This window comes from Balaenoptera acutorostrata, chromosome 10 (assembly GCF_949987535.1).
Source record: "Balaenoptera acutorostrata chromosome 10, mBalAcu1.1, whole genome shotgun sequence".
NCBI classification, from domain to species: Eukaryota; Metazoa; Chordata; class Mammalia; order Artiodactyla; family Balaenopteridae; genus Balaenoptera; species Balaenoptera acutorostrata.
Genome location: NC_080073.1, coordinates 21,252,954 through 21,264,738, shown reverse-complemented (window position 1 = coordinate 21,264,738; position 11,785 = coordinate 21,252,954).

Sequence of the window (11,785 nt, the reverse complement as noted above, 5' to 3'; positions counted from 1 at the left end):
ATTTTCTTAGCAACTTTCAAGTATGCAATATAATATTGTTAACTATAACTACTATGCTGTGCATTAGGTCCCCAGAACTTATTCATATTATAACTGAACATTTTTACCGTTTTCCCCAATCCTACTGCCCTGGTAATCACCAATCTACTCTCTGTTTCTATCAGTTTGGTATTTTTAATATTCCACTTATAAGTGAAATTATGAAGTATTTGTCTTTTTCTGACTGACTTATTTCTCTTAGCATAATGTCCTCAAGGTCCATCCATGTTGTTGAAAATGGCAGGTTTTCATTCTTTTTCATGGCTGAATAATATTCCATTTTCCACATTTATATCACATTTTCTTTATTCATCCATCAGTGGACAATTAAGTTGTTTCCATGTCTTGGCTATTATAAATAAATAATGCTGCAATGAATGTAGGGGGTGCAGATATCTCTTCAATGTGGTTATTTCATTTCCTTCAGATATATACTGAGATGTGGGATTGCTGGGTTGTATGGTAGTTCCATTTTTAATTTTCTGAGGAACCTCCATACTGTTTTCCATAGTGGCTGTACCAATTCATATTCCCACCAACAGTGTGCAAGTATTCCCCTTTCTCCACCTCCTGGCCAACATTTGTTATCACTTGTCTTTTTGATAATAGTCATTGTAAAAGTGTGAGGTGGTATCTCATTGTGGTTTGGATTTGCATTTCCATGATGGTTAGTGATGTTGGGCACCTTTTTATGTGCGTGTTGGCTGGTTGTATGTCTTCTTTGGAAAAATGTCTATTCAGGTCCTTTGCCCATTTTTAAATTGAACTATTCATTTTTTCCTACTGAGTTATATGAGTTGTATATTTTGGATACTAACCCCTTATCAGGTATAAGATCTAAAAATATTTTCTCCCTTTCTACAGGTTGCCTTTTTTTTTTTTTAAGGCTCTTTTTATTTATTTATTTATTTATTTATTATTATTATTTTTTTATATATATATATTTTTGGCTGTGTTGGGTCTTCGTTTCTGTGCGAGGGCTTCCTCTAGTTGCGGCAAGCGGGGGTCACTCTTCATCGCGGTGTGTGGGCCTCTTCACAATCGCGGCCTCTCTTGTTGTGGAGCACAGGCTCCAGACGTGCAGGCTCAGTAGTTGTGGCTCACGGGCCTAGTTGCTCCGTGGCATGTGGGATTTTCGCAGACCAGAGCTCGAACCCGTGTCCCCTGCATTAGCAGGTAGATTCTCAACCACTGCGCCACCAGGGAAGCCCCAGGTTGCCTTTTCATTATGTTGATTGTTTCTTTTGCTGTGCAGAAAGGAGCTTCTTAGTGTGATGTAGTCCCACTTATTTATTTTTGCTCTTGTTGCTTGTGCCTTTGGTGTCATATCCAAACAAGCATTGCCAAGCCCAGTGTCAAGGAGATATTCCCCTACGTTCCCTTCTAGGAGTTTTACAATTTCAGCTCTTACAGTAATGTCTTTAACTCATTTCAAGGTAATTTTTGTGAGTGGTGTAACATAGGGGACCAGTTTCATTCTTTTGCATGTGGATATCCAACATCATTTATTAAAGAGATTGTCTTTCCTCTACTGAGTATTCTTGGCTCCCTTGTCAAATATTAGTTGACTGTAAATGCATGGATTTATTTCTGACCTCTTGATTCTGTTCCATTGGTCTATGTGTCTGTTTTTATGTCAGTACCATACAGTTTTCATTACTGTAGCTTTGCAGCTATAGGTATTGCAGGTTTGAAATCAGGAAGTGTAATAACTCTAGCTTTGTTCTTCTTTCTCAATATTGCTTTGGCTATTTGGGGTCTTTTGTGATTCCATACAAATTTTAGGTTTGTTTTTGCTATTTCTTTGAAAAAAATTGCCAGTGGGAAAATGCCATCTATACATGGCTTTGGATAGTATGGATATTTTAACAATATTAACTCCTCCAATCCATTAAGAAACTTGCTCTTTTTCTATATAAAGCATAGATATAATACAGGACATAAACAGATATGCAGTGTATCTGTGGTATTAAATTTTTATGGGGTGATGCTTAGGAAAAAAAAGTGTCTAAAAATGCTCCTTTAGGGGGGCAATTATGAAAAAAAGGTTGAGAAACAGCACTTTAAGAGATAACTAACTCCCAGTTTTGTTTTGTTTTGGGGGACAGGTGAATTTTGTTGTTTTTATATTCTAATGTGACAAAGTTTTTGAGTTATTTTTGTCATTACCCAGGAATCATGACTCAAAATTTCCCATTTGTACATTTCATATACTCTCATGTTTATGGCTCTTCATGTTTTGAAATTTTAGAAGAGCATTCCTTTCCTTGGATTCATAGGCTTTTACCATGGATTGGGGGCATGTGATAACACATATGGAGTGACACACCCTCCCCCTTCTCTGTCTTGTAATCCATGTTCCTTGGTGCTGTGCTCCTGTATAATTCTCACAACAAAGAATAAAGATGTTACCATTCTCATTTTACAGATAAGGCAACTAATATTTCAAAAGGTTTAAGTCATTCTTTTCCCCATGGTCTCACATCTGGTTTGTGGTGGATGGGATTAAAACTCAGTTCTGTAAGGGTCCAGTGCCTATGTATATTTGATCCATACCCCAGAATTCTCAAAATGGTAGTCCATGGGCCAGATCCAACCTACTGACATGTTTGATTTGGCTAATTTAGTGCACTTAAAACATTTGAATTTGTTTTCAACATTTAAAAATTGGGAGTCTTTTACATGAAAAAAGCCTGGATTTCCAACTTCTTTTTAAAAGGTGAGAAAGAATGTATATATGTGTAAAAGAATGTAGATATGAGTATAACTGAGTCACTTTGCTCTACAGCAGAGACTGGCACAACACTGTAAATCAACTATACTTCAATAAAAAAAAAAAGAAAAAAGAAAGATTAGAGGCTGTGGCATTATATTCTACATGGCAACATGACTAAAAGTAGGTGGTGGATACTTTTAAAAATATGGAATGCACACTCCAGTTTGCCTAAGTCCACAGCCTACCCTGTTATCTTATACCCAAGCCCCTTGATTCAAAGACCCTGTAGACATTTGACTCTGTGACCCTTGATATGTTGTATGTCTAACTCCTTTGACTCCCAATGTCTTCTAACATCCTTGCATGTTTTTTCAGGACCTCTCTTTTTCACTAATCCATGCAATAATTTTAAAGAGTGATTTATGAATTCAGTTTAATTGACTACTTTATTTTTTTCTTATTTTTTAGATCTGTCTGGAAGACTAACTTACCTTCAATAAAAATGAAACCAATTTTCTTTTTCTTCTTCTAATAGCTATGTTGTATTTTATCTGAAAATCCTTTTAATTCATTGCTTATTTCCTTAGGGTCTCCATTTCTGAAACTCATATGCAGCTAAGCCATAAAATATTCAGTCTCTCTCAGCCTATAGTTTTGAGCTACACTGCTAGGGCATATCAGCTGTACCTCACAGTAATTATCTGAGAACTTTTTTCTCTCCTGACCTTTTATGGGTTAAACTGGGCCAATGAGTCTATATAAAGTTCTTTCCTTTTTTAATTCTTTCCTTACAAGTATCTTTATTTTGACTTGTGGCACTTGGTAGATTAAGTGCTTGAAAAAGAAGTGGTCTGCATGCCAATTGTAAATGAAACTCAATAGCTCAAGAACCTGATGAGGGAACACTCAGGGAATATAATTGGTTGGGTTGCTCCAGTCTGTCAACTGCTCCATCCCTATGAAGGCATGAGAAACCAAGAAGTAAATGCGAAGCAAATGCAAAGCAAAGACAGCAACAGGTAAGCAGAGGCATTTCCAACCTGGAAGAAAATACCTGTGTTCTCACAGAGCAGTTTTATACCATTCCATTTGTTACTGTGGTAATGCACTTTTCACCAAAAACATCTGGCTTTCTAACAATGACCTCACTGAGGAAAACATAAACACTACCAGAAAACAAGTGCTATATTTTAATACATCCAACATAACTCTTCTGTGCAATTGCTTTATTTGTAATTCTAGTTTCAAACCAGAAATCTACTTTTAAAACATAAATCAGAGTACAGAATTTAACATTTTTGCCCCCAATTTATTATAAATACATTGTATTCATTGTACGGTTATCACTTATTCATTTGTTTGTTCATTCATTTACACACTTATTCATTCATTTTACAAACATTTAGTGAGGTTTTTTTATCTTCTCCTGTGGAGCTTTTAAAAATACAGATGCCAGGGTCCCAGGCTCAGAGATTCTGATTCAGTTGGTGTACAGTGGGACCCAGGCATTGGTATTTCTAAAAAGATCTCCAGGTATTTCTATTGGTTAAGAACCAGTGTTTAAAGAGAATCTTTTGTCATAGGGCTTTGTCCAACAGAAATGGTCATTTGAAACATTATCGTGGAAGATTTTTCAGATTAAGGGTGGACATATCTTGGAGATAATAAAAATAATAATGTGCCTTAATAACTAATAATGATGACAGTTAAAATTTACTGAGTGCCATAGGTACTAGACGAGGTAATTCATATCTGGGGATACTTTATTTAATCTTTACATTGGTCCTATAAGCTAGATATTATTATCCTTATTTTGTGTTGGGAAAAAGATATTCAGAGAGCATGCCTAAGGTCACACCACTAGAAGTGGTTTAGCTGTTGGGATTTGAAGTCCATATGTCTGATTCCAAAGTTATATTCTTTCTACTCTGTGCACTCATTCAGAACTTTTGTTCTGACATACCTATATTCATAAGAATAACTGACTTTTTTTTCCATAGAGCATTTTCAGACACATGATCTCATTCGTGGTGCTGATTGCACGGAGAGCTCAAGTATGGCAGAGCAGAGGCATCAGGGCACCTAGGAGTAAAGTGAACCACTGAAAACTACTCAACCAGGTCTGCCCAGAGTTACAAATGTGGGCTTTTCCCACTTTGCCGCTCTGCTTCCTCATGTCTTTTTCATTTTCCTATTCTGTAGGTTTAGGTGATAACAACTGCTTTGGCCCTCTGGGCAATAGAGCCAGTAACACTGCCCTCTTGCTCCAGCTGATTGGATTAAAGGTGCACATCTATACCCGGTTAGACTAGTCAAATTCGTTCTCTATTTCTCACTGCCCTAACCCCCTGGCCCCCCACTCTCCCTGCCCCCATCCCAGGTACTTAGAGGTGGTACTTGAAAAGACTGTCGGTTACCTGCAGATGTTGAACTGATCTACATATATCAATAAATGAAATCACATTAAGATGGTTTCTTAGGGGCCAGGTAAATGAGAATGGAACAGATGTTTGTGGAGCAATACGGATATCTTGTGAACCCTGAAAGAGAGAGAAGCCGAGGGAGTAGCTCTCTTGAGGTCATTTATTCTCTATTGTGATGCCTGACCTTAATTCCTGCCCTTGGATTTTGTGAGCGACCCTTGACTTGATATAATAAACACCTTTCATTTGAGCAAGTTGATTGTTTTCCCTGCTGTAAACCAAATCACCCTTGACTAAATTAATGACCATATTTTGGAACACATCTAAAATTTATGATCTGGGGCTACCTTAGAGTGAGTTACCTTCCATTCCCAAATATCCCTAGATTGGTCTATTAATCTGGACTATTTTGATTTCAAATAGCAGAAACTGAAATCAAGCCGGATTAAGGGGAAAAGGATAATTTATTTGGCCGTTGTATTTGAAAGTTCCAGGTCTTGCTTGCAACTCAGTATCCCATGACCTAAATGATGTCGTTAGGACAGTTCCTCTCTACCTCTCTTGGCTCCATTTCCTCTCTGAAAGCTTCATTCTCAGGTAGCTACAGAGTGGCAAATTCAGTGACCAGAGGCTCCACGCGTGCAGCCTATTGGTTTAACAATCCCAGGAGAAAGAGGATGGCTCTTTCCAGCCAGTGTTAGGGAAACACCCAACCCTGATTCTCATTGGCTCAGGCTGGATCGGGAGCCCATCCTGAACCAATCATTGTGGAGCAGGAGATGAGGGCACTGTGAGTCCAGCAGGTCTCCACCTATAGCTGTGAAGGGCATTTCTTTCTCCTGAACCACAAGGACTGAAAGAAGCATAGCTCCCCAGTGGGAAGGTTTGGGATTTATGCCTGGCGGGGATTCTGGGCAAACAAAAGAAAGACTGTTCATAAACTCACTTGCTTCCTAATATTCCAACCTCTTTCTTTATCAGTACCTTGCTTTCTTAATAATTGTTCCAACCTTATTCATGATTGCATTCTTAATTTTGGTTGAATTTTTGTTCTTCTCCAGGAATTCACTGCTGGTAGCACATAGGTTCATTATTAGCCTTCTTGTTTATACCACCTGCTCCTTTTACTTTAAAGTAGTAGTTTTATTTTAAATTATGCCTTTGGCAATTCATATTTCTTTGTGTGAGCTATCTGTTACATCTACTGAGACAAGAATTTTAACGCTAATCCAAATATAATGATTCAAGTCCTTGATCCATGTTGTTTTAATATGCTTTGCGGTGCTCTTTGAACATTTCTTACAGATGGCAATGAATACCCTATGACACTATAAACCTCAAGGTCAACAAGTAACTTTAGGAATCTAGACAGAAATTATGGAGGAAAGGTTCATCCAACCTTTCCTCTAAGAAAATCCAATCTTCCCTCTGTGGAAAATTCTGTAACTTTACCAAAGCTCCTAATTGCCAAATTCAAAGGACATTTGTTCAGTCCGTAACGCTTTGGAAGTCTTTGCTGCTTTGGAAATATTTTTTGATCTTCCTTTCCTTCTTGAAATTACTTACCTCTTTGGCTTCCATGAAAACATATGCCTGATTCTCCTTCCACCTCTGTGCCCATTCATTCTCTTCTCCTTTATGATTTCTCCATCCTTCTTCAGCACTTTGAATATTGTGGTCCCCAAGATTCTGCCCATGGCCCTCTGGCCCTCTCACTTCACCGACATACTTAATCCAGATGATCTCATCCAGTTGCATATTTCCTGTCCCCACCTATTTATTGATGCCTCTTAAGACCGGAGTTTAGCCCTGACCTCTCTTCACAGAGCTTCAGCTTTCTTTATGCAACAGCTGGGGGACTTCTCCATGCCTGTGTCCCCAGGGTAACACATGCAAAACTGGACTCAAGATCCTTCTCGGAAATGCATTTCTCTCTTCTTTCTCTCTACCATTGCCTTAATAAAGACGTCCCATCTCTCGCCTCAGCAGCTTCCAGCTACCTCCCTGACTCCTGTCCTGCTTCCCAAGCTCATTCCCAAGCCCATGTGTTCCTCTGTGGCTTCCTGTCACTTTCAGGGTATATTCTCATCCAAGAAACGTTTTCCTAAAGGCCAGATTAAATACATAATTTAGGCTTTGTGGGCCAGGGCAAAATTGAGGTTATTATGTAGGCAGTTATATAAATATTTGAAAGATAGTTATTTAAGACAGTTAAAAAAAAAACATTTTTAACTCATGGTTTGTACAAAAACCAATGATGGGCCGATTTGGCCAACAGGCCCTAGCTTGCCATCCCTTGGTCTAATCTATTCCCCTCACAGGAGAAGACCTCAAGGTCCTGCTTGATCCTCTGTTCTTCTCTATTCTCATTGCTCCCCAAGCTCTGGCTCCCAGTTCCCACCTCAGCAAAGCGGCGTGGCTTGTAGGGTCGTACTCCATGCTGTTTCCTGCCTCCCGGCTTTGCTTATGCTGTTCCCTCTGAGTGGCGTGTTTTCTCTCTCCTCAGCACTGCTGCCAGACCAATCCCTTGTTTCTACCCAGTTCAACGACCTTTGTCGCCTGTAGGAAGAGTCCTCCTACTCTCCCCCAGCCCTTGATTAACTTAGAGCTTCCCTTCTGAACAGCCACAATTCCCTGCGCCTGTTCCCATCACCACTCTCATCTCATGGCAGCACACTTTATTTTTATGTCTGCATCAAGTACTAGACTATGAGTTCCTTGGTGAGCAGAACTGGATCTTATTCATCCTCTATCCCCGATGTTCAGCACAGGGCTGGGCACAAGGCACACATTCAATAAAAGCCTATTGGAGCTTAATTCTGGCACTGTCTAGTCTTTAGTAGAGGAGGACTTTGTATCACAAGTAAGTTCTTTGAAACACCTGTATTACGGCCTAACCACCTACAGTGTCAGTGGCCTATTTCTAGCTCAGGGAAATCTATTCAATTTCAATAGTTTGAAAGTCGTTTATGGATGGCTGGTTCCTCTGGGTGGTGCATGACCCTAATAACACCAAAAGCCAGGGATTCGATAGCTATTTAGTTGAGAGTGCTTTGCTCTGTCGAGTGACCACAGGCTATATCTCCAACCCAGCTGGCTGTTTTTCAGATTCCTGCCATTTGTCACAAGGAACTGTAGACTCCAGACATAGAAATCCATCACCCATGGCTAGGGAAAGCTGTTCAAAGCCCACGTCTCTGACTAGAAAATAGAACATGCTCCTTTCAGGAAATGAACAGTGTATAGAAAGAATATGTACTATATAGAATAGTATGGAAAAGGAATAAACATAGGGAACTAGAGAAAATGGTTCAGACATATTTCTGCCAGCAGGAGTCAACCACTGTTAAAATGTGGACACTGATCTTCTATAATTTTCATCATTGCTGTGATTCTGTTTATGCCATTTAGTTTCCTGATTTTTTTTTGTCTATTTAACATTATATCTAGAGCACTCTCCCAGGCCCCTAAAACTGGGTGAATATTCTTTTTAATTATTGCTTAATGTCCCTTCATACAACTATACTATGATATTTGTTGGAGATATCCATGGCCTCTAAGATAAAAGAATGTAACATAAAACTCTTCCAGTGTTCTAGCCCTCCAATTCAGGTTCAAAGGTTAATCAAAATGATTTCTTCTTCTGCCTAAATCAGCAAAAGACAGCCAACATGTAGAAATGGCATTAAGGCTGAAACAAACAAGGAGATAATTTCCTTCTGCTCCTTGTTTGAAAGATGAGAAGTACAAAGGTGCAGAGAAGTTATGATTTATCCTGGAAACCACCACCAGGACAAGAATCCCACTGCAAACAATCCAGAGTTCTTTCCAAGAAGTGTGGTTCAAGGCCATGCTGGTTCGGAGAGAAATGAAGCTACTGAGATGAAGACGACTTTCCTTTTCAGCATAACCGCGTCAGGTGTGTGTTGCTTATTCCTCTTATTGCAGAAGGTAAGCCCCTCAGGTTCAATGGCATTTCTTATGTTCTCTTCTCCCTGCAATCTGCCACCCTCTCCCATTCCCCATCATAAAAACTTATATTCAGTGTACAAAAAGGTGAAAACAAACATGTACGCAACATATTTTATTTATCCCACTCATTCTATGGGAACAGAAATACCGCCATTAAATCCAGCTCATTCGTACGTGGATTTGGTCATATTTTATCTATGAATGAAAATCAGATATGCATCCCATGCTCTTTTCTGTGAAGAATTTTCAGAGAGAGAAGAGCATGAATGAGAAATAAAGACTCAGGTAAGAAAAAAGGTTTGCATGGGCTGGGGCACTTGTGAGCAAAAATACAGGATCAGAGCATTCATATTCTATTTGAGAATCATAAGCATGGAAAGAATGAAAAATAGCAGCCCTTATATATTACTTGCAGACATAATGTTCACATTTGTTTGTATTAGCCATCAGGTTTTTCAGAGTGGGAATGTGACCATATGCTTCCCTTTCTAGGAATACAACCATCCCTAGTCAATATGCTAGCTCGAGAGCATAAGATGGCTTTACAGCATATTTAATTCCATCCTTCACTTTGAAATGAAAATTGATGTCAGTTCCCCCCACCCCTTCAAATGCTCAACTCCTCTGTCTTTCATCAAACTTCTCCCTAACTCATTTGTCAATGTCCTTTTACCTTCACAAATATTTTCTACTAAACTTAAGATTCAGACGAACTCCTTTCTGTCTTACCTGCTGACTCCCCATAGTAATACTTTCATAGTTATTAGAAACCTAGGAATAGAAGGCCTCCGAAGAATTCCCAAGGAATACAGTGTGAAGCCCATGGTCCGAGGGAGGCTCCATGAAAAGACAGATATGTCCCACTTACCTTCTATCAGCATCTCTCCAGGAAGGAAGAATATGAGTTATTCATCTTAAGAGGACCTTTTGGCATTTCGAGTTCAAAAGCCTTACTTTCCATGATTTCTAATGTAATTTCCTTGTACAGTGGCCAGAAAGAGGATGAAGCAGGAGTGAAGCATTCAAGAATCAAGCCAGGACAAAGCTGAGTCAACAGTCCTGATTTATTGAGCATTTACTATATGCCACTCACTGGCTGAATTCTTCACATACATTATCTTACTTGGATCTACATAAAATTCCTTAGAGTTAAAGCTATTAGAATTATCTTCCTTTAGATGAGAAGCCTGAAGTTCAGAGAGGCTAAAATGCTTGTCCATGCTCACCTAGGTAGTAAGTGGCACGCCCAGGATTCAAATCCAGATTTCATTTGATCTCAGTGCTTTTAACTACCAAGCAGCGCGCATTTCTCATAAAGCATCCACGGGAGAGGCTGAGCTGAGAAGAGGCAACCAGGTTGAAGGATACAAGGTAGGAACTTGAGACAAAAGGAAACTGCAGAGATTACGATGTGGGGTAAGTGGAAAGTGGTTGCCTCACGTTGGGTGGGTGGAAGGTTCAGAAACATACACGAGACAGAATTCTGCTGGCAGAAGGTCAGTCCCCACCCCTTCAGCTTTAACTTGGCTCCCCTCTCGCTGAGTGCTTGCTCTTCCTAGACTCTATCCTTTGGCATCGCTGCCCAGATTCGCTCCACAGTTTCTTATCACGTTCTCTCTCCCACTCTAACTCCAAACGTATTGAACTTTGGGTTCCTCCAATGTGCCACGTGCTCTCCCCTCTCCAGAGCTTTACCGCTGCTGTTCCCTCTGATGAGAACCCTCTTTGTCCCTCCTTCCTTAGCCCAATTAACTTCACCTGGGAGGCTATATTGCATCCTGGTGACAAGTGTGTAGTCTAGAACCAAGTTACTTAGATTCAGCCTCTAAGTCTACTTCTTATTGTGTTTGTGACCTTGGCCAAGGGATTTAACTTCTTTGTTTCTTTAGCTAAAGCGCTGTTGTGAGGATTAATGAGTTCAAACGTGGAAAGTGTTTAGTGCAGTGCCTGGCACAGAGTAAGAGCTTACTATCAATACATGTTAGCTGTAGTTTCTTTGAGGGATACTCAAACCTTAGTTTTCTCTCCTCTGGGCCATAGCTAAGAGCCCTGTCTGGGGCGCTCTGACTTCGTACTTCCTTCCCTGTACTGTAACGATCTGATCTTCGTCCATCTCTTCTGATGGACCGTAAGCTCCTTGACGGTAGGAACCACATTTGTCCTGTTTTTGACAGTACCTCTAGCACCTAGTTAAGTGCTTAGAACATAGTAGGACTCAATAAATACATTAGGAATTGCAGCTTCGTCTACCTCCTCAAGTTCTGATATTTGATTGTTGGTTCCTGACTTTAGTTGGATTCCAAGATCATTTCATCTAATCATGTATCGTGCTCCAAGAAATACATCCACCATTTTTGTTTGGGAGAAGCTGCCTCGGGATCCTTGAGTGCTAATTTGTAAGTCTGGTCATCTGGTTTAGCATTATTATGACCAGAGGATCCTCTCCAACCACATGATTTAAAATCACCTGTTCTAAAAATAAGCAAAGGAAATCAGCATACATTGTTTTTATTTAAAACTTTGTATTATGGAGAATTTCAATCATATTTCAAAGTAGACTATATCCTGAACGCTTGTGCACCCATCAACCAGCTTCAACAATGACCAACTCATGCCCAATTTTGTTTTCTCTATA